The 23,931-nt window shown below is 47.5% G+C and overlaps 1 long non-coding RNA gene across 1 annotated transcript in view; it reads right to left on the bottom strand.

Annotated features, from left to right (window-relative positions):
• Window positions 1-15,320: 15,320 nt before the first annotated feature.
• Window positions 15,321-23,931, bottom strand: part of LOC125610391 — a 14,132-nt gene continuing 5,521 nt past the window's right edge. The window contains exons 2-3 of the long non-coding RNA XR_007340415.1: window positions 18,978-19,047; window positions 15,321-15,768 (exon numbers count right to left, since the gene is read on the bottom strand). This is a non-coding gene — a long non-coding RNA (uncharacterized LOC125610391). The remainder of the gene's footprint in view (window positions 15,769-18,977; window positions 19,048-23,931) is intronic.

Raw genomic sequence — 23,931 nt, 5'->3', positions numbered from 1 at the left:
CCCAACCAGGTCTATCTTCCCTTCACATTTCTCTAGCTGGCTGACTTGGCTAGATCTTCCTCAGTTTCCCACACTTGGGTTTAGAGTGGTGACCCTGGGCATTTTAGGCTGGTGAGGTCACTTGGGGTCCAGGCTGTAATAAAGTTAGCCTTTGTGTGCCCAGCACCCAGCACTGTGCCTAGTACTCAGTGGATACCCAGTGAAGGCTTGTTATTAATGAACCCATTTTGGCTACTCAAAACTACTTCCTCTTCTCATCCTCAATAGGGAATTTTCCATCAGTCCCTGATCCTTGACTCTTATTGCATTTATTTGTTTTCAGGATTTTGATTAGTGTCCCTAGAGACAAATAATTCCCCTCTATACCCAGCGTAGGGCTTTCTCCTGGTCCACAGATCCTCATTCACCCACTTCCCTTATCCCCCCAATCCCTCCTCTCCCTCATCCATCCAATGATGGATTCCTCCCACAGTGCATCAGAGTAAGCAATCAGAAATAGGCCCTGCCTGAATGGAGCTTTTATTCTACCAGCAAACAGAAATCAAATGTGTAATCACACAAAATATTTGTTACAAGTGCAATAAAGGGCTGGGTTTGTGGCTCAGTGGTAAAGCACTTGCCTAGCATGTGTGAGGCACTGGTTTTGATCCTCAGCACCAATAAAAATAAAATAAAGGCATACTGTCCATCTGCAACTAAAATAAAATAAGTAAATAAATACTTAAAAAAGAACTGTTAAAAAAAAAAGTGCAGGGCTGGGGATGTGGCTTAAGTGGTAGCGCGCTCGCCTGGCATGTGTGCGGCCTGGGTTTGATCCTCAGCACCACATACAAACAAAGATGTTGTGTCTGCCGATAACTAAAAAATAAATATTAAAAAATTCTCTCTCTCTCTCTCTCTCTTTCTCTCTCTTTAAAAAAAAAAAAGTGCAATAAAGTGGATGTCCAAGGTGTTATGAGAATAACACCAAGTGGGACCCTATCTTACCCGCAATGTGTATTCAAGGGAGTGTGTCCTAATGCTTTGTGGAGGAAGTGACATTGAGAACTGCATTGTTACAAGACAAAAGTGTGTTTCAAGAAGGGTGAAGCCAATGGTCTCAAATGCTGCCGATGCAACTCTGTGGAGTTCTCTGCGGTGATCTGGGTTGAAGCCTCACTGGACTGGGTGGAGGAGGGAGTGGAAGGTGACAGACAAAGGCAGCAAGTGTGGAGAGCTTGAGAACTTGGCTGGACAGGGAGGAAAGCAGGGGCAGTGACTGTTTTGGATGTAGGTTTGAGAGAATCCTTTATTTCCCCTTAACATAGGAAAGAGTTAGTGTGCCCAATGCTGCTAGGAAGGAACTAGTAGAGATACACTGAGGAGGGACAGATAAAGGCCACCACTCCTTCACTGAAGAATCGTCATCAAGCACCTATCTTGTGCCAGGCACTTCGTAAAAGGTTAATAAGGTCCTTGCTTCTGTGGAACTTAGTTTTTAGATGGGGAGAAGGAAGTAAGCACACAACTGAACAACACAGCTGAAGGAGAAATTGAGTGGGGTGATGTACTGGGTGGTGCAACCCGAGAATATATGAGGTAGCTGGGTCCAGGGTGTCATAGGGTGTGCCACACAAAGCAAGGAGCTGAGGACGTCAGGGGACAGCAGAGTTTGGTGAGGGTGGAGCAGGGCTGGGGAGGAAAGTGGCCGAAGGACGGAGGACAGTTCCATAGGTGTTTTGGAGATAGATGATGGAGTCAGGAAGGTGGATGACTCAGGGTTATACCTGTTACTCAGGTTGTGACCACTGAGTCAACTGTTGACTACTCCTACATGACTTTCAGGAGCTCAGACTCAGCAACAACCACAAACTCAGTTCCTTCCCACCAAATCTGCTGCTCCTCCCAACTTCCCAGTCTTAAGAGTGGAGTTGCCATTCTCCTGGTCACAGTGACTGGCAGACTCTGCTGTGATTGGCCATGCCTCTCTCTCTTTGAGACAGAGACTGTCTTGATAAATCTGAGGAGGAGAAGGTTTCCAACCAAATTCCCCCGCTCTCCAGCTTCCAATCTCCCACGTCTTTTCTCCTCCACCTCCACTCCCCACCCACTGCAGGCTCCATCCCTCCATTGGAAGGGAGATCCAGCAGACAAGGGAGGCGGGGACCCCAGGATCACGGCTGCCTCACTTCTGTGCATCCTCTCACCTGGGTGGATGTGGGATGGTCCCAAGATCTCTGACTGCTCCCCGAGTTGTTCCTTCCTTTCCTCTCTGCCTGGGCCCCAAAGGCCTCCTCAGAATGTCCACTCTGGGCAAACAAGGCCTGTTCAGTCTGCTTCCATGTGCCTGCTCATGTGGAACACAGGGATTGGCAATCCTGAGAGCAACAGGAAAGCAGAGGAACAACTGCTTTGATCTGAAACTCTGACAGATCAGATTAGGATAATGGAGAGGTGTCTGAGAGCAAGACGTGAAGGAGGTGAGGTCAGAGCCTTGCCATTGCTCAGCTGCAGGACCCTCTTCAGGCTTATCTCTGCCAAAGCCTTTTTGTCTGTGTGGCCCAAGAGAATGGGGAGTCTTTGCCACCAGGAAGTTCAGAACTTCCCCAGGAAGAAAGAACTGGTTGGGAGGAGGCTGGAATCTCCCACACCCAGGGCTAGGGCCCAGCCTCCAATCTCCCATGTCGTTCCTGCTCTTCCTTCACCTCCCCTCCACACTCAACCATGGACTCCATTTCCCCACTGGAAGGGAGGCCCGATGGACAGGTATGCCCTAGGTGCGGGTGGGAGCTCTGACAGTGTAGCTTACAAACAAGCAGGAGGTGCTCTTGAGGAAGAAGCAGATTTGTCCACCCAGGTCCCATGATGCTTGAGGTGGCTTGGCTGTCTTATTCCCTGGAGATGATGCTCCTGCTGGCTCTGTAGGGGACTGCTGGCTGTTAGCATTCCCTAGCTAGGAACAAGATCACCAGGACATAGAAGCTTAGAGGTGGTGGTACTGCAGTAGATGGAGACCCTGGCCCAGCATCTCAGGCAGCAGATGAGTAGCCATCAGTCCCTGAGCCCCCTAGCCCAGGGAACCTTGGCCCTCAATCCCAATAGGTGGATCCCTTCTCAGGACAGAAGTCCCCTGTAGAAGCCAGGGAGCCTCATCTCCCCTGTTGCTCTTTATGTCCTTGTCATCTCCCCATCCATGTCCTTGTAGTCATCCATGTCCTTGTAGTCCCTGGAGGAGAGGAATAGTGTGTTTTCTCTGTTCTCAGCACATGGCTCAGTAACATGCTCACCTGGGATAGTTGTTGAAATTAAAAAAATAAACAAAGTCAATGGAAGCTATTGGAAGCAGGAGGCCTGGTCTCTTTTTCAGCCTCTGAGCACACCCAAACCCCACTGAGACAGGAACGTAGTGCGTACATTCCCTCCTGCTCTACTCAGCTCTGAAAATGTTTCCTGAGCACCTGATAAGTCTTTCAAGGAGGCATTGAGATAGTCATTGTGGCTGGCTGGGCTGGGATTAGCTGAGCCTTGGGTGTATCAGCAAACCCTCCCTAGGGTGGTTAAGAGAAGGATGGGAAGGAGGGGCAAGGAGACAAACAGATTGAACCTAAGATTTACTGTGTGGCCTGAAGGATGTGATAGCTCCTCTCTGGGTTTTGGGCTCCCCAGCTGCTGGAGGAGAAGAGGGCTCATACTATTTGGGGGTCCCTAGCTTTGGTCAATGGTGGCAGAATTCCTCTGGGAGCCCTGGAGGTGGGGGCTGGGGATAAGGCCTGAGGTGCAGTCCCTGTGCTCTGGAGTTCCTGAGCGTCCTCTGCCGTCCCCTGGATGGTGATTGATGGCCCCAACGGGCAGCTTCTCTGCTGGAGCTGCTGCAGTTGCTGAGAATGTGTATTAATATTAATTGGGGCTAATTAGTTGGATAAATCAATCCGCCCCCAGGGAGCAGCTGCCCCTCCCTGGTTGATGAGGAGGAAGCCTGGGCTGAGGGGGTTGCTGCGGTGAATCAGCATGATGGAGAGGATTCTTGTGTGCGTGCAAAGGCCCCATCTGCGGGCAGTGGTGGGCTTAGCTTCCTTCACTGTGAGTGGAGGCCTGCTTGCCCGCGCCTGCTGTTGGTGTTTCATTGTGCGTGCCCGGCTGGGTGTGTGTGTGCTATGATGCTGATGGAGAATGTACATTTTGATATCTGTGGCTGGTGTGGGTGTGATGTGTGGCTGCATATTTTCCTGTGTGGTTGTGCATCTGGTACCTGGAGATACCTGGTTCTCTGTGTGTCTGGGCATCTGGTTGGTGCACATGTAGACACCTGGGGTATGCAGCTCTCAGGCTGGGTACCCAGTGGGGGTGTCTGGTTATTGGGTTGAGGTCACCCTGGTGTGTCCCTGGCCTCATGGCTGCAGGCTTCTTGGCACCATATTCTCTCCCCAACAAAGCTATACAGGTCCACCCTGGGTACCTTCCCAGTCTGGTCACCTTCAAGACCTCAGGTGTTCTAAGACCTCTTTATGTACCAGGGGAAGTGAAAGGCTAAGATATTGGTCAAACCCTCATGGGGTTCAGTCAAACAAATACAATTCAGTTCAATTTAGTAAAACTTCACAGGGGGTTCCTCTAAGTCTTTTCTTGGGCCAGACTGGGGGGACAGGTTCATTATAAAGAGGATTCTGAACTAATTAGGGTGGTATGCACCTGTACACCCAGTTACTCAGGAGGCTGAGGCAGGAGGATTGCATGAGGGCAGGAATTTGAGACTAACCTGGGCAACGTGGCGAGACCAATAAAAAGATGAATCTGACATCGGACCCAGACTTGTCTTAAAGAAGTTCCCAGTCTGGGTGTTGTATGGTGTGCCACTGCACTTGGCTTTGTGTAGGAGTTTCCTCTTTCTTTCTTAGATTTTTTTTTTTGGGGGGGGGGTACTGGGGATTGAACCAGAGATGTTTAACCGTGGAGCCACATCCCAGCCCTTCAGCCCTTTTTATCTTTTGTTTTGATACAGGGTCTTGCTAAGGCTGGCACTGATTGTGTGGTCCTCTTGCCTCAGCCTCCTGGATTGCTGGGATTGTAGCATGTGCCACCACATCCAGCCCTGTGTAGGAGTTTTCTAAAGGAAGGAAGGGCCAGGTATGGTGGCTAACACCTCTAATCCCAGTGGATCAGGAGGCTGAGGCAGGAGGATTGCAAGTTGAAGGCCAGCCTCAGCAATGTAGTGAGGCCCTAGCAATTTAGGGTGACCCTGTCTCAAAATAAAAAGGGCTGGGGATGTTGGTCAGTGGTTAGCGCCCCTGGGTTCAATCCACAGTGACCACACCCCCCCCCAAAAAAAAAGAAAGAAAAGAAGGAAAGAAAAAGAAAGGCAGTATGAAGGAGGGAAAAGTCTGAGATAAGGCAGTATTTCTGAGAACACTTAGAAGATAATATTCTTAATAGGGACCCCTGGGGTAATGAGGCAATCTGCTCAAAGGTGGAGGCTACTGGCAAAGAAACTATGGTCACTTCAGGTAGAATCTAGTCAGTTTATGATGTTAAACATTTAACAGCCCTTTGAAAATACTACTAATAAATTATTTTACTAAATTTTTTTAGGTACTGATTATTGAATACTAAGCTATATACTCAGGTCTTTAAGTTTAATTATTATTATTATTATTTTTTGGTACTCGGGATTGAACTCAGGGACACTCAACCACTGAGCCACATCCCCAGCCCTATTTTGTATTTCATTTAGAGACAGGTTCTCACTGAGTTGCTGAGGCTAGCTTTGAACTCACGATCCTCCTGCCTCAGCCTCCCAAGCTGCTGGGATTATAGGCCTGTGCCACCACGCCTGGCCAAGTTTTTAAAAAAGTTTGAGACAGGGTCTCACTAAATTGCTGAGGGTCTGGCTAAACTGCTGAGGTTAGCGTGGATCTTGTGATCCTCTTGCCTCAGCCTCCATGTCGCTGGGATTACAAGCATACACCACCATGCCTGGCAGGCTTTCGTGTCTTTATGATCTTGGGTCAAGGAATTACCATCTCCATGTCTCAGTTGCCTTCACTTGGGAATAGAAATGATAAGAAGAGCACTTGGCTAAGGGTTTTTTATGAGAGTATCATGTGACAGTACACATCAAGGGCTTGGCATAGTTCCTAGTTACATAGTAAGCACTCTAAATCAGTCAATGGAGATATGTGTGTGCCTACATATGAACACATGTTCAACATTTACAAAATTTACAAAATGTTGAAGCTTTGTAAGCCCTATTGAGGAGATGGTGATGCAATGTTATCCCGGGGGCAACCGGGTCCTGTTGTCAGATTTTGGTTTTATAGGACCTTAAAAGGATTGCCCAGGCTGCAGTGAAGGGGTTGAGCTGGGGCTAGGCATCAAGGCACCTGCCTGTCATCCCAGAGACTGGGGAGGTTGAGGCAAAAGGATTGCACATTTGAGGTCAACCTGGGCAATTTAGTGAAACTAAAAAGGACTAAAAAGCAAAACCCCCAAAAAGGACTAAAGGTGTAGCTCAGTGGTGAGGCACCCCTGCTTCAATCTCCTGTACCAAGGGGAGGGGAAGAGGTTGAACTGGTGGAATAGAGACTAGGGACAGGAAGGCCAGTGGGGAGGCCATTGAGCTTGAAGACAGAGAAGGGAATAGGCAGGCAGGAGGCTGGGAGTTAGAAGTGGGAGATGAAAAGGAAGCAGAACGACTTTGGACAGTGTGCGAGGCCTGGAGCTGGACTGCCAGGGCTGGAATCCGGGCTCTGCCACCGACTAGCTGTGTGTTTTGGGGCAAATAGCTCTGTGGGTCTCAGTGTTTTCTTTTGCTGTGAAGTCAGAAAATAATATGGCCTACCTCCTAGAGCTGTTGCAAGGTTAGATTTCTATATTTCTGCAAAGTTGGGTCTCTATTTTCTATCCTGGCTTTTCTTTTTAGTAATTTTTTTCAATATGTATATTTTTAGTTGTCAATGTACCTTTATTTTATTCATATATTTATATGTGGTACTAAGAATTGAACCCATTGCCTCACATATGCTAGGCAAGTGCTCTACCACTGAGCCACAACCCCAGCCCTCCTGGCTTTCCTTCTAATTGCTCTTCTCAACCCCTATTCCCTCTCCTCCACAGCCTTTAGTGTACTTGGTTTTTTTGTAAGGAACCAGACAGCAGAGAGCTGTGGCTTGTTGGTCCTTATTTTAGGAGTGAGGATTGCTGTCTGACCTTCTTCTTTTCTGCAGTACCAGCAGCCCCTCACCCTAGCTGGAAGGGAGACCAGAAGTCTCTGTCCCAGGGAGTTGTTCTTGGAGCCAAAGAAGCACTGGGGTTGAGTCCCGAGGGTGGCTGCCCTCTAGATGAGGAGGGGTAGGGTTGACTCCAGGTAAGCATTCACCTCTGAGCCCTTTTCTCCTGCTTCCCTCAGCTTTAATTGAAGCAACCCCATCTATGACTAGACTCTGAACCCCTGAATGTGAAGAAGACATGTGGGGGGTCCTGGGGGATGAGGGATCCCCGCTGGCAAAAAGAACTTCCATCCTGGGCATAGGTATGGATACAGGTGGCAGCTTCCATATTCCAGAGAGTGTTTGGGGGGTCCCCAGACCACAAGATTCTGTCTCAGGTATTCATTGATGCTGCGGGTAAGCTCAACCCAGCCTAGAGGAACTAGGTTCCGGGGGGAGTAGAAGGGCCTGTTTCTTACATCAATTTCCATCCATTTAGCTCTGTACAAGGGCTTTAAATAACTCCTGCCCTAGCCACAGCTAAACAGACCATGTTTTGTACAGGTGGCAGTTCATTAATATATCAGCTCATTGTACAGGTGCTCACTCATTAATATATCATCTCATTAATCAATTAATTTATATAGCTATCCATCTACCTACACGTTCCCTTACTCCTTCATTAATCCATCCATTTATCTACCTATCTATTCTTTATCCATTCAACCATCCATATAGTTATCATTTCAGTCTCTATCCATCAATTTCACCACTAATCCACTATTTAATTTATCTAACAAAGTTTTATTGAGTGCTTACTCTGTGTCAGACACTACAAGCTATATGGGATACATCAGTGAACAAAATGAACAAACATTCCAGCCCTTGAAAAACTTACATTTTTCCTTTCATCCACCCATCTTTCCATCCTTCTACTCTTTTATCTACCTATCTATTCATCCAAATTCCCATCCATCTTTCCAAACATGCATGCATCTACCACATTTCAAACTCAGAATTAAGTACCCACACTGCGGCCCTGTACTGGGGACACAGCACAAAACCTGAGCCTTAGGCTTTGCTGTGTTTTTAGACATTCAAATGAATTAATAAGAAAGTGATTGGGGCTCAAAGAGAAGGTCAAAGCTTGTGGGAACTCACAAGATGAGGCTGAAATTTTCTTTAACAGAAATACTAGAAGCCTGGGAGTGTAGCTCAGTGGTAGAGCACTTGCCTAGTATGTGCAAGGCCCTGATTCTATATCCAGCACTGTAAGAGGGGAAAAAAAAAGACTAGGTAGAATTCAGATTTGCAGAGGCAGGGCAAGGGAAGCACTGAATTCCTGGAGGAGGAATTTTTCCTAGGGATTCAACCCAGGGGTGCTTTACCTATGATTTACATCCCCAGCCCTTTTTATTTTAAATTTTGAGACAGAGTCTCACTAGGTTGCTTAGAGCTTCACTAAATTTATAAGGCTGGCCTTGATTTTGGGATCCTCCTGCCTCAGTCTCCAGAGTTGCTGGGATTACAAACGTGTTATGCTGCCTGGCTTAAGTTGGTTTTGAAGGACATTAGAGATGGTGTGAGTCTAGAAGCCTATAGGACTGTAAGCTGCTTGCTTTGCCTGAAGCAGTATGCATGTGTGTGTGGAAGGGATAGAAGGGGAAGCTATGGAGAGCTGATTTTTGTGTGTGTGTGTGTGTGTGGTGCCGGGAATTGAACTCAGGGCCTCATGGCATGCTAGACAAGTGCTCTACCACTGAGTTACATCCCCAGCCCTAAAAGTGCATCATTTAGAGCCCTGAAGGACATTCAAAGAGATCAGACTTTTTTTTTTTTTTTTTGGTACTGGGGATTGAACTCAGGGGCACTCAACCACTGAGCCCTATTTTGCATTTTTATTTAGAGACAGGGTCTCACTGAGTTGCTAAGTGCCTTACCATGGCTGAGGCTGGCGTTAAACTCAGGATCCTCCTGCCTCAGCTGTCAGGGGCCTCCATGAATAGGAGCTGAGCGTGTAGGAGTTGAGCACATACCCTTAACCTTGAGCAATGAAGTTGTGATACAGGCTTCGGCTGCAGTGCAAGAGCAGGTGGACCTCACCTTCGATGGATCACAAGGAATCACAGCTCTGGGAGTGGGCGTCACCCAATGGGACTGGGCTACACTCCCCTGAAACCAATCCCTTGCCTCATTTGTGTGGAACTTTCTTGAGTGTCTTCCCCTCAATAAAGAGGGTTCCAGAGTGCTCTCTCTCTCTCTCTTTTGCCTGCCTCTCTTGCCTCCCTTGTGGGAGCTGGGTAGAGGAGCCAACACTGAACCTCAAGAAAAAGGTACTTTCTGTGTCTGTGTGATCATTTAGTGCCAGCCCAGTTCACCTGGAGTGACCCTGACTGATTTAGTTGCATGTTGTGGCCCTCAGCCTCTTGAGCCGCTGGGATTACAGGCGTGCACCCAGCTAAGAGATTAGACTTTATGTTGTGGGCAGAAAAAGATCACAGAAGGGTTGAAGCAGCTCCTCTTCCTGTGTGCTGGGCCTGCGGAGGTTGGGGGTGCATATTTACTGGGTGCTCAAGCCCCCTGGCACTGAGTGAGCTTCAGATGCCCTTCAGATGCTGAGCTGGGCCCTGGGTGAGTGGAATTTTGCAGCTACTCTGAAATCAGCTCTGTGGTCAAGGTTTGAAAACTCAGGTAATCCCCTGTTTGCCTATGGTCACACCCCTTCAAAAACAAACCTGCCAACCTTTTTCCCAGGACATTTCACTTAGCCTGTTTCTTCAGATAGATTAGCCCCATAGGCGATGACAGTTTATGGGACAGGCCACTCCTTGGCCTCCCCTAGTCCGATTGACGCCTCTTGTCCCTCTGAGAAGGGCTTCCTACTATCTAGCTTTAACCTCTCTGACTGGCTCTCGATGCTCTGTCCCTGATGAAACTCTCCCACCAGGCACCAAAGTTCCTGTGGCCATCTATCAATCTCACCAGGCCACAACTCCTGACTCAGGGTGGTATCAAGGCCTCTTCCCTTGGCCCTTGCCATGGCCTTTGGTCCCACTCTCTGAAACCAGGCAGTAGGGATCCCCAAAGCAGAAAGCTGAGAGGAGTCTCCTTTCCCCTCATCTCTGTGCAGTGATCCTGTGGCGGGCCCCATTGCCTGGGATGCAGACAGCCTGGTGCTGGGTCTGCAAGCCCTGTTGCATGGAGATGTACTCTGACCGGGTCCCAATGTGCCTCTCATGCCTTTTAGGAAGGAGGTAAGCCGAGGGGGGGAGCAGAGCTAGGAAGGGGGCTCCTTTCCCTCCCCTCCATTATTCCTCACTGACCTGTCTGCTGTCTGACCCTCCCCTGTGAAGACTTCCTTTCCCACCCAGGGTGCAGTGAGCAAGAAACCATACACTCAAATCTTGTTTGTTTCCTGCCCCTGGTGGACAAAAGCTGCTTTGGCCTCTTGCCAATCTGGAGCCCTAGTGGTAATTCCCCCAAAGAGGGACTCCAACATCATACAGCCATCACACTCAGCAGGTGTGGTTCCTGGTTAAGCTGGGCTTTGACCATGGAAGTAACCCTGGCCAAATCACATCCTTTCCAGACCTCAGTCTCCCCATCAGTACCATTACCAGTACTACAAGACAACTCCAGGCCTTTCCAGCTCTGGCAGCCCTCCTTTATTCATGAATTCATTCAACTATCTTTATTGGTACAACTGTGAGTGAGGCTCTTTGAATTCTACCCTGGGTAAGGCTGGGTAAGGCTCAAAGGAGAGACTTACTTACAAGGAGTGGCCTGTCCCATAAACTGTCATCGCCTATGGGGCTAATCTATCTGGAATAAGTGAAATGTCTAAGTGAAATATCCTGGGAAAAAGGTTGGTAGGTTTGTCTTTGAAGGGGTGTGACCATAGGCACTCTATGGAGTGACCATTGCTCTTCCCATTTGCAAGGGAGGAAATTGAAGGGGAAGTGGAGGGACTTGCTGTGATCACATGGCATGTAAATGTCAGAGCTGGGTTTTGCACCTAGCCCTTTTCTGACTCCAGAACCCTCTTTATAGGACAGAGTCTCTGACATTCAGCCAGTATCTGTTTATGATTTCCTCTACCTATCCTAGTTTACCAAGCTATGATCATTGTCTGTCCCTATTAATCTCTCTGTACTCATCCTCTCCTGACTCTTACTTAGCTTAAGAAGTATCTAGTCATCTATTTACTCACCTGTCCACCCACCAACTCCCATGGTTCACCCATCCACCCTCCCACTTACACATTCAACCCTCTGCCCACCCACCCATCTGCTGTCTTATCCATCCTTCCATCCACCTACTACTTACCCATTCACTTCATCCACCCCATCTCCCCATCTCCCCATCCATTTTTTATTCTTCCCCAGAGCACCTGGAGCCCAGAGAGTATATGGAGGCTCCCAGGCATTCTTGAGGAGTTCCTGTGGATTGCCCACTGGGTGAGGATGTCTATAGATCTAGGCCTGTGCTACAAAACTGGCTCCTGGAGAGTGAGGGCAGTAAGTCTCTCCTTTGAGCCTTACCCAGCCTTTTATGCCCCAGGTGTCCTCCAGTAACCAACTCCTGCACATTGGCTACTAGGGATCTGATGGCTACAACCAGCTATCTCCTAACATGGTCAGAGCCAAGAAGCTCAGCAGCAGGCTGCTTAAGGACTCAGGTCACAAAGTAGGCTCACCTGACCCACCCTAGCCGGTGGGGAAGACCAGTAAGGAGACGCCAGAGTAGGCCATCTCTGGAGAGAGAGGAGAAAGAAAGCTCTGAGCTGGGCTGCTAAGATCGCTGTGTTCTCCCCAAGCTTCCTGGAGGCAGAGGAAGGACCAGGTAAGCCTACCCTATAAAGAAGACAGCAAGTCTTTTCCTGTTCAGTGTTGGAGATTGCAGGGACTCACTCCTTTAATTTCTTTAGCTTGGATCTCTGTGGACTACATCAGGTGGTTATAAAGAACGCTGTCCCAGTTCTACCCCCCTCCCTTGCCCCACCCCCCATGGCTTGTCCTTGCCCCACCTCCCCTTTGAGAATTGGAGGTCAGCCACACACCTTCTATGTGATCTTGGACCAGCCTCTTAACCTCTCTGAGCCTTGGTTTTCTGCCACATGGGGTGGCCCTGAAGATTAAATGGGCTCCCACATATAAAGCACGTGGCACACTGGCTGGGTCACAGAGAAGCATGCCGAAAGGGGGTCTCTCCTACTGCTGTCTCCTCTGCTGTGCTGGGATAAGGAAGCAGGTGTGGAAGGAGAGGGGCTGGCCACATGGGCCTCCCATGCCCTTCTGAGGAACTGAAGTGGACAGAGAAGAACAGGTGATGTGGCATCCCCTCTTTCAATTCTGGGGAAGGCAGAGAGAAAACAGGACAGGGTAGATGAAGCCCTAGGCCTTGACTAGCATCTGTATCTCCAGGTTATCACCTTGGAATGTATCATCAACACCTGTACTTAGGAGCTCTGTTTGCCAATGGAGGGCCATCTTTCTGCAGAAGCTGTATGTCTAAGGGAGCTCAGGCCTGGGGTATGGTGGAACAGAGTGGGGAGGACCAGAGAAAATTTGAGCCTCAAGAGAAGAACTGGGGGGCTGGGCTGGTATGCCTCTGGTAAACAATGTGACTTATGCAGCAAATCACCACTCAGGCCCCATCTGACCTCCCTCTATGGCTTATCTATGATAGGGAGTTGGGTGGGTGTGTGGGCAAGCCCGTGGCTAAAGGTGGATATGTGACTGTGGTTCCCCAGAGAGTGGGACACTGTGGGCCCCAGCATGAAAAGGATACCAACAGTTACATCTGCCAGAAGTATTCAAGTGCTTTCTTGGCCTGGATTCTGAAGTTATTGTGGGTGTGGAGGAGAGGAGGGATTCAGACAGTCAAGGTGCTCAGAGAGGAGGGGTCCAGAGAAGAGAAGGGGCTCAGAAATGAAGTGTCAGGGTCAGTGAGGAGGAGGAGTCCCAGAGACTGGAGGTGGCTTGGAGAGAGGCTCAAGGAGGCAAAGAAGAAATAAAGAGGGCTGGGGTCGTGGCTCAGTGGTAGAGCACTTGCCTAGCATGTGTGAGGCACTGGGTTCGATTCTCATATAAAATAAATAAATAAATAAAAGGTCCATTGACAACTAAAAAAAATTTTTTAAAAATAATTTAAAAAGAAATAAAGGAGGAAGAAGGGGGCCAAAAGAGAGGGGAACTTTTAGAAGGGAGGGAGCTTCACACACGAAGGGAGGCTGAGCCAGGGTATCTCAGAGGAAGAGGTGGAGCTTGTGAGAGTTTAGGGTGGCTGTGGGCTGGGTGAAGGGGTGGGGCTTGTGGGGAAGAGAGGGCTCCAGGTCAGCATGCTGAACAGTGCTGCCCTAACTGACCACCCCCCCCCACCCCACCCCCGTTCCAGCCAGAATGTTTTTTTTCCTTCCTTCCCTCTTTCTTTCTTTCTTTCTTTCTTTCTTTCTTTCTTTCTTTCTTTCTTTCTTTCTTTCTTTCTTTCTCTCTCTCTTTCTTTCTTTTCTTTTCTTTCTTATTGATAGACCTTTATTTATTTATATGCAGTGCTGAGAATCAAACCCAGTGCCTCACACATGCTAGGCAAGTGCTCTACCACTGAATCACAACCCCAGCCCTTTCCCTTTCATTTCCTTTTTTTAAAAATATTTATTTATTTTTAGTTGTAGTTAGACACAATACCTTTATTTCACTTATTTATTTTTATGTGATGCTGAGGATAGAACCCAGGGTCTCGCACGTGTGAGGCGAGTGCTCTACCACTGAGCCACAACCCCAGCCCCTCCCTTTCATCTCTAAAGGTGGTCTCTCTGTCTCTTCCACCTCTAGGATCCTGATACAGTCAGAATTTTGAAGAGATTTTGAAATAGTGAGTCTCTTCGGGTCCAGCTCCTGCCCACAAAGGTAGTCCATGGGATGGTGGGAATTAAGTGAGAGAAATGTGGCTAGAATTGATGTCCACTGAGGGGAGGCTATTTAGACTTAGCAATCTTTTTTTTTTTTTTTTTCAAAGTGTTCTTAACTATATTTTCCAGTCTGGACTTGAATTCCTGAGCTCAAGTGATCCTTCCACTTGAACCTCCTGAGCAGCAGGTTCTACAGGTGTACACCACTGTACCTAGCTTAATTAGGGTTTGGAAATCATGCTTGATACTAGGATTAAGTTTAGACTTTCCTTTTTCCCTCGTGGTGCTGGGGATTGAACCTAAGGCCTCAGACATACTAGGCAAGAGTTCTACCCACTGAACTATAGCCCCAGTCCCAAGTGTAGACTTTTGACTGGTGCTGGGATTGGGACTAGTTTAGGAATGGGAGTTTGGATCTCAGTGAAGACTAGAATTGGAGTTAGGTGGGGATAAAGTTTGAAGCTAGGTTTTAACTGGGGATGAGTTGGTTTGAGTTAGGGTTGCATTTGGGAGTGAAGACAAGTTTAGATTCAGGGCTGGGAGGAAGATTGGAGTTGGGGTAGGGTTAGAGTTAGGTGAGAGGTGAGGCTGGGAGAGGATTCTGGCTTGGACTTGTCTTTTCTGTTTAGATTGGTTTCTGTGGCTAGGGTTGAGGTGCTGGTTGGAATTGGGCTAGAGTGGCCTAAGGGCTAACCAGGTGCCTCACAGCCTAAAGGAAGGAGCTGTGGCTTTGGGGGGAGCTTGAGTCCCTATGGCTACTGTTAGGAGGGCAGGTTGAGCAGAGGAAATATGACCTTGGAAACCTTGGGCAGTGGAGGACAAGACACGGGTAACTCCTAGCCCATTTGCAGCCCACTGCAGCTGATTTACAACCTGCAATGAAGCCAGACCTTGCATTTAGGTATCATGTTATAATTAAGAAAAGGCTTGATAGCTGGGCATGGTGGCACACACCTGTAATCCCAGCAACTCAGGAGACTGAGGCAGAAGGATCACAATTTCCAGGACAGCTTCAGCAATTGAGTGATGCCATAGACAAATTAGTGAGACTTTGTCTCATAATAAAACCCAAAAAGGGCTGGGGATGTGGCTCAGTGGTTAAGCGCTGAGTTTACTTCCCAGTGCCAATAAGTAAGTAAGTAAGTAAGCAAGCAAGTAAGTAAATAAGTAAGTAAGTAAATAAATAAATAAAATTTATTCTGTTTCTTTTTTAAAAAATGTGTTTATTTTTTAGTTGTACTTGGACACAATACCTTTATTTATTTTTATGTGGTGCTGAGGTTCTAACCCAGGGCCTCGCACATGCCAGGCAAGTGCTCTACTACTGAGCCACAACCCCAGCCCTGATTCTGCTTCTTGATAAGGTTAATGATTCAAGAGACAGAGTAACAAAGAAGAAAGAGCTTATTCAGTAGCCAAAGAGGAGAGAAACAGGAATTTTGCTTGCAAATCAACTTATCAATGCCAGGGAATTATAGGGAGTTATAGGATTATAGATACAGGAGAGGAATAATGAAGGAGGGAGATAGGCTCCTAAAGGGACATATTCATATTCTTCATGTATTCATGTTCTTCCTGGGAATAGGTGGAGATCTTTCAGGAAATTATGTGCCACCTCTTTTTGCTCCTTTCTTGATCCAGGGTTTCTGATTGTAGTGGCTGGTAGTTGTTTTCAGCCTGGAAGTGGGGAGAGACTGGGTAAGTATAGGTCAAGTTAACTCTGTATTTTGGTTTCGGACAAAACATTTCTGAAATGACCAACGTGTCAACATGCAGAGCTGAGTAGAATCTAACCCAAAGGTTAAGGCAGCAAAGGAGACAGACACAATATGAAGGCAGAGATGCTAAGCTTTTTTATCCTGTTCCAGTGACCCATTGGAAATCTGCAGGCCAAAGTGAAGAGTCAATATTTTCATCAAAAATAGCCTTCACATCCCTGAAAAATAACTGAGGGAACTGTTATCATCATAACCTGCACGTCAGAGGCACTATCTACAACAAAGCTAGTGGGAGATTAATAATGTGTTGCCTGGCCACGTGACCTCCAAATCAGTGAATTTTCAGTCAGCTAAGAGTGAGCAGATACCCAGCACCATGGCAAAGGCCTGAAATCCCAGAGACTCAGGAGGCTGAGGGAGGAGGATTGCAAGTTCAAAGCCAGCCTCTGCAAAAGCGAGGACTAAGCAACTCAGTAAGACCCTGTCTCTAAATAAAATAGAAAATAGAGGCTGGGAATGTGGCTCAGTGGTTGAGTGCCCCTGATTTCAATCCCCAGTAGCCAAAAGAAAAAAAAAGTGAGTGAGCAGAGCAAGAGGGTTTATTTAGGTTTTCACTGAGTAATAATTTCCCTGTTGGTGTAAAAAGAGACACTTCCATGCTGATCTTTGAACTTCTCAGAGTCTTCCTTATACACAGGAAACTCTGGGAGCAGCACACAGCAGTGCAGGTGATAATGTGGCTGGGAAGAGCCTAACGGGCTGCAGGAGTTGGGGCAACAGAAACCCAGGTACTGCCCTAAGTGGCCGGATGGGGCAGAGGTCTGGCCTGGCCTTCAGGGGAGGCCCAGCAGAACCTGGATGGAGGCTTGGTTAATCTAGTCCATCTCCCTGAAGCCAGGATGACATATAGTTCCTGAGTCATTGCAGGCTGAGATTCCCCTTCTTCCCAGGTGTCTGTAACTCATAGCCTGAGAATTCCTGATGGTGGCTAATCCAGGACAGCATTTAACCTCATCTGCCAAACAGAGATGAGGCTATCCTCTACCCTCCTTAAAGTCCCTGGAGGACTATCAGCAAGAGTTGATAGCCAGGTGGAGGCCTCTGGACCTGGACATGCTGCTGGTACCCACTCTGGACCCTGCCTTCTATATAAGCTGTCATGGCATCAGATGAAAGAGTGCTGGGTCCTGGTGGGATTGAGATTGGGGTAGTCCAGATGCCTGAGTCTTTTCACAGTTTCTGTGGCCTTGCCCTGTCTCCATTCTTTGTGTGTGTGTGTGTGTGTGTGTGAGAGAGAGAGAGAGAGAGAGAGAGAGAGAGAGACAGAGAGACAGAGAGACAGAGACAGAGAGAGAGAGAGAGAGAGAGAGAGAGAGAGATACTGGGGACTGAACTTAGGGATTCTCCACCACTGAGTTACAACCCTCAGCTCATTTTTATATTTGTTTATTTATTTATTTATTTATTTATTTATTTAGTGGTGCTAAGAATTGAACCCAGGGCCTTGTGCATTCGAGTATAGCCCTGTACCAACTGAGTTATATCCCCAGCCCCCATTTTTATTTTTATTTTGAGACAGGGTCTCACTAAATCATTGAGGCTAGACTGGAATTTGTGATCCTCCTGCCTCAGCTTCCCCAGTGGCTGAGATTACAGGCATGTTTTACCACACCTGGCAAATTATTTGAAGTAATTTGATGAATTTAGACAAATATATATGACTGTATAACTACCACCATAATGAAAATAGAGTCTATATTTATCATTTGTAGAATGTATATTTCCATTACCCCCAAATTTGCCTCATATTCCTTTGTAGTCCACTCTACCCCTGAGCCTATTAACCACTGATCTGCTTTCTGTTACCATACGTAATTTTGTATAATTTAATATGAATGGAATAAAAAAAGTAGGAGACTTTTTGTCTGCCTTCTTTCACTTAGCATATTCACTTATTCCTACATGTTTTCTGCTGCACCCACTTCAAAAGGTGTTTTCGGTGTGGCTCCCCTGAAATGTGGGCCTAGAACAGGGCCGTGTTTGGGACATTCCTGAGTCCAGTGCACAGGTGCCGGAATCAGAGGGGCTGCTCAAGGCAGGCTGATATTCACTTCGCCCCAGCCTGGACTCGTCTCCTGAGCTTAAGAACATGTCCCCCTGTGTCCTCCCACAGCAGCTGGCCGTACCTAGTCTCCCTGCACACCGTAGCTACTGCAGAGGGGCTGACTTTTTAACTCTGAGTTGTACCCCCCCACACACATCATGTGGGAGTCCAGTGCACAGGAGGACATGGGGGTTGAATCCTTGGCCACCACTAGCTGTGTAGCCTTGAAAAAGCCACCTAACCTGCTTGCCCCTATGTCCTCGTTTGTACACAGGGGATAGTCATCCCCACCTCACCGTGGTGGAGAGGAGTCAAAGAATCAGCAATGGAAAGAGAACAGCGCAGTGCTTGGCTTGGCTTCCGCAATGTCAATTCCCTCTTTCCAGGTTGTCAGTGTGGGTGGCCATGATCAGCACCACTCCTGGCACCACAAAGCCGTTCTGAGCCTAGAGGTCTGCAGTTCTGATAATGATCTGCAAGGGGCAGGCCTGAGTCTTCCCGTGTTGACTTCCTGGGCATCCGTGCATCTTCATGCAGACAGTTCCTCCTACCTGAGCCTGTCCAGCATCCTGAACTTCCCGGTGGATGTGATGCCTATCACCACCTGTGATGCTGATGGGTGAGGAGGAACTGGCCTTCCACGATGGATACAATGGAGATCTGATAAAATTTCCAAGAGATCAATTTTCTTCTTCATATCTCTCCCCAGGGAACAGATCAAGTCTGATTCATGCCTCAGTTCTGTGAGGGTAGGGGTGGGACTGGTCATTTCTAGTGTCCCAGTTTTTACTCTTTGTCTTTTTACTGCAGTTTCATTCTGTCTGTCCCTGAAGACACATCATTTGAACTCTGTGTCAGCCCTGACCATGTCATGGGAGAAAATTGCAAAACCAATGTCCTCTTGGCATTTGGAAAGAAAGTGGATCCTAGAGACAGGAAGGGTGGGACAGAGCTAAAGCTTCCAGTTAGGAGCTTACAGTATACCTGAATTGGACATTGCCCATTTCTGGGTCTCATTTCTTTTTTTTTTTTTTCACCAGGAAAATGGGAATCAAAACATTTACCTTGCAAGTTTGTGCTAAAGAGAGAGCTGGGCATGATGGCACACGCCTACCATTCCAGTGGTTCAGGAGGCTGAGGAAGGAAAATCACAGGTATGAAGACAGCCTTAGCAACTTAGTGAGGCTGTGAGCAACCTAGTGAGGCTGTGAGCAACCTAGTGAGACCCTGTCTCAAAATAAAATAAATAAATAAGAATAAATAAAAAGGGCTAGGGATGTTGCTCAGTAGTTAAGTGCCCTTGGGTTCAATCCTTGGTACCAAAAAATAAATAAATAAATAAATAAAAACAAATAAAAATAAATAAATAAAATAAAAAGAGAATGAATTAGCATAAAGCCTTGTGTATAGGAAATTCTCAATAAATGCTTCTATTACTAATTCAGAGATGGTTTATGAAAGGAAATATTACCATGGGCATATTTAACTGCAGGATAGAAAATAACAATACTGACGTTGGTGGGAGAGAAAGACAGAAAAATATGTGAGTGTCTGAGTCAAACATTAAGTCACTTACTTTTTCTGGAAATTGATTTTAGTCCAAGTAATGACACTATCTAATGTGTCTTAAGTTCTCACTCTGTCCTAAGAGCTGCTCCAAAGGGATTCTTTTTTTCTCTCTCTAATATACATATATAATATATATTGTGTTATTTATAATAAAATTTCATAACTGTCTTGTGAGGCTTTACAAATGAAAGATCTTACACTCTGTGTGCCTTCATTAAAGGATGGTAACAAAGTACCACAGCCAGTTGGAGTAGAGTAGTCAGGACTTGAAACTGGATGATCTGGCTCCAGAGGTAAAGGCAATTAAGGGCTTATATGCTATTATCATCATAGAGCAATGAAAATATGTTTGAATTCCTACAAGTATGTTTGGATTTCATGGTAGGGACTTAAGCTTAGCCCCTACGTTCTTGAGCCTGTGTTTGGGGTCAAGGCAATATTTTCACTATGAAAATATAACCAGGTTTGGGATCAGGGATTTGTACATTCTTCTTTCTCATGCAATAAACATTGGGTGGGTGCTCAGTTTGTATTTTATCATTATAGTCAGCATTCTGGACAGGGAGAAAGTTTTATACCTTAACCCTAGAGAACAATACACAAACTCAGCACAGCCTTTTCAGGTTTCACTGAGAACTGAGAAAGCCTGGAACTCTAAGACCCACGACATTTTTACCACAGTATAGATTGGGGATGAGATGTTTGCACCAAGGTACTACCTCGGCCAGCTCCTGGTACAAGGGCCCAACACAGCAGAGGAGATGAAGAGGGCTGGTGGCAAAGGGCCTGCGAGCAGGAAGCAGTCTGGGCTCCTGCATCCTCTTTCCCACAGGCTATGAGAGGATCAGGGGACTTCTGGTGGCTGGGCAGCACATTGCTTCACTGTTGAAAGAGGAGCTGTGTCTCTAGTTCATGAAGAAAGTGGAGACCACGGTCAAGAATCAGAGGGGACCAAAGGTCATTTCTTTTCCTGGAAACCTTCCTAGATCCTCACCCTTATCTTCTCCTGATGCCGGTTCCTCTCAGAATAGCATATGGGCCTCATGCGACTCTACCAGATTGATTTTCTTTGTGGTCCCCCTGTGCACCCACTCCTCTGATTGGTCCAAGATAGGAGCAGGGTAAGGAGCTCAATAAACATTTTCTGCTGACTGGCCTCATAATCTCTGTTCCCAGTGGCTCTCCTCCAGTTCATTCCCCCAGATGCTACCTTAGACTGTAAGTAAAAGGGAAAGAGCCCAAAGCTGAGGGAATGGAGAACTCTGCCACTGGCTTGCTGTGCATTGCTGGAAAGTCATTTCTCCTCTTGGCCTCAGTTTTCTCATCTGCAAATTCAGGGGATTAGATTTGATAAGGTCCATGGTACCTGCCAGTCTGATCGTTCTATGAATTGCGATTCCTGGGCACCACCCTGATGGGGAACTTGTCATGGCTCCCAGTGGTGTCTGGAGAAGATTCCTGAGAGCAAAGCTGCGGAGTGGTACCCACTCAGAGCACCATGGGTTAACACCCAGAACTCTGCCATCTAGTCCAGTGTTTTTCCCACTTGGCCTGACATTCAGCACCTCCCCAGGATCCTCAAAGCTTCCTTTTCCATGTCTCCAGTACAGCATTGCCTCCCTCCATTCCCTTAAGCTGGAGCCTTTCAAATTTTTTTTTAGTTGTAGATGGTCACAATACCTTTATTTTATTTATTTATTTTATGTGGTGCTGAGGAGCAAACCCAGTGCCTCACACATGCTAGGCAAGTGCTCTACCACTGAGTCACAACCACATCTTTTTTTTCTTTTTTTTTTTTTTGTACTGGGGACTGAACCCAGATGTGCTTTACCACTGAGTTACATCCCCAAACCTTTTCATTTTGAGACAGGGTCTCACAAAGTTGCTGAGGCTGGCCTTGAACATGCAGTCCTCCTGCTACAGCCTCTTGTGTCTCTGGGATTACAGGCATGTGTGATCATGCCTAGCTGGAGCCTTCTTGTCATCAATAGCGCACATTTTCCCTTCTGCCTCTGCACCTCTGATATTACTGCTCCCTCTAACTGAACATCTTTACTGTCTTCTCTGCCCTTCAAAACTGTTAACAAATGCCAGTTCTTCCAGGAAGCTTTTCTTGGTCCCTTCAACTTTCCCATGATTACTTCTGGCCAACTAGACAAATGAATGAGCTTACCCCTCCATGTGTTTGATAGCAGAAGCCTTCTGGATATATTATCTCAGTGCAAAGGAATGAAAAACTTCCATTTTTCCTTCCTTCTTTCCATCTATCCATCTTAACTCATTTGGACACAAATGGCCAAATTTCAGGTAGAAAAAGACCTTAATTAGCTGAGTATGGTGGCAGAGACTTGGGAGGCTGCAGCAGGAAGGATTGTGAGTTCAAAGCCAGCCTCAGCAATGTTGCAAGGCCTTAAGCAACTCAGCGAGAACCTGTCTCTTAATAAAATATATAAATTAAAAAGGGCTGGAGACATGGCTCAGTGTTTAAGTGGCAATAGGTTCAATTCCCAGCTCAAAAAAAAAAATAAAAGAAAGGTCTTAATTAAAAGTTTTAAGAAGACCAGAGAGACATTTCTGACTGAGGGATCATATCCCCTTGAAGACTGGACACTGATCTCATTGAGGTGTTCCCCTCTCTCCAGCTCTACCACTCAGTCTGAGATCTCTGCTAGAGAAGGGGCCTCATGTTTCCCCACAGATAGGGTTAGCAGGGCTTGTGCTCTCTTCTCTCTCTCCCACAAGATAGAGGTCTAAGGGGCTTGGAGAAGGTTGGAAGCTGAGGGATTCTCTACCTCAGCATCCTTTCCCTGCGTCCTACTTCAGGTTGCAACATCCTGACACCAGGGGGCAGCATTGAGCTTCACACAGCCCAGACAGCCAGGTTTTTCTGCTTTCAGATCCACTGTTACTCTGGCTTCCCCAGTCAGATTCTCCAATTTCCGTTGCACAGATGGGGGAAACCAGCCAGTGGAGGGACAGAGAAGGGGATGAAAGAATAAGCCAGGTGTTTTGGCTGTGGTTAAACATTTGCCGATTTTAAGATGTAAGGGGTGGCTGGTCTAATAGCTCAGGCCAGTAATACCAGTGACTCGGGAGGCTGAGGCAGGAGGATCACAAGTTTGAGGCTAGCCTCAGCAATTTAGTGAGGCCCTAAGCAACTTATTAAGACCCTGTCTCAAGATAATTTTTTTTAAAGGGCTGGGGTCTGGTGCAGTGAAGCACACCTGAAATCCCAGTAGCTTGGGAGGCTGAGACAGTAGGATCACGAGTTCAAAGCCAGCCTCAGCAAAAAGTGAGGCACTAAGCAACTAAATGAGACCCTGTCTGGAGATGTGGCTCAGTGATGGAGTGCCTATAAATTCAATCCCTGGCAGCCCCCACCCCTGAAAAAAAGGGTTTGGGGATGTGGCTCAGTGGTTAAGTGCCCCTGGGTTTAAAATCTGGTACAAAAAAAAAAAAGTGGGGTGGTGGGGGTAGGTGGAATTCTCTTTTTGACTGAAATTAGTCTTGGGAAAGGGGGTGTCAGACATCAGTTCAAGGGGCTGAGTAAATGAGAAGTCCTGTCCTGGGGCCAGACTTCTCTTCAGGCTGGACTTTCTCTATCTAGCAGCTCTTGAGCTGAAGTATGGGGTCTACAACCTCCTTCCTCTTCACCCCCTGATCCAGTGCTGACCCCTATCCTCTAGCTCCTGACCCACTACACACCAGCACCATCTTTATCTGAAATCACTCCCTCTTCTGTGACTGTGGGCAAGCCATGCACTTTCAGAGTTCTTTGCTGTGGGGGCGCCTTCGGTCTGTGTGTGGGTACATATGGGAACCCCTGGAACAGGGCCTCAATCTCCTCCCCTTCCCACTCCTTTTTTCTTTCATCACAAAGGATCTGGACACAGGTAGGTCCAGGTCTGGCTCTGTCCTCTCTGCGACCTTGAGCAGGTCTCCCAGATACTCTAAATTTCTGTAAGATGGGACTAAAGATCACGCTTGCAGCAGATTCGGGAGCAGCCAGAACAACAATGGTAGAAGGGACTTGGGGAGTCTGCTGGGGACTGTGCCCGGAATTCCCTGGGGAGCGCCGGGCCCTGGTGTGGGAACTTGTGAGACAGCAACAGGGTGGGTCACTTCTGCGGAAGAATTTAGCTCAGACACAGGGAAACTCCCGGGATGAACGAAGGTGGGTTCTACAGAGGCTGGGCCTGGGGCTCCTCACGAAGCCTTTCGGGAAGGGGTGCCTCGAGGCCCGATCTTGCTTCCGCGCTGCGAGCCGTTGGGTGAGAAGGGCGCCTTTCAGGGCCTCAGTTTCCCCTCTGGCTGCGGGGGACACAGTGCCCGCGGGCCCCTCTTGCCATTCGGTTAGAAGGCTCCGCCCGTCCAGTCCCGCGTCCCTCTTGCGGGCCCAGAGACGGGGAGCCTTTCTTTGGCTCCGGCGCCCTCCCGCGCGGGACGGGG

Source organism: Marmota marmota, unplaced genomic scaffold (genome assembly GCF_001458135.2).
Source record: "Marmota marmota marmota unplaced genomic scaffold, marMar, whole genome shotgun sequence".
Classification (NCBI taxonomy): Eukaryota; Metazoa; Chordata; class Mammalia; order Rodentia; family Sciuridae; genus Marmota; species Marmota marmota.
This window is presented reverse-complemented; position numbering and strand designations above follow the sequence as displayed.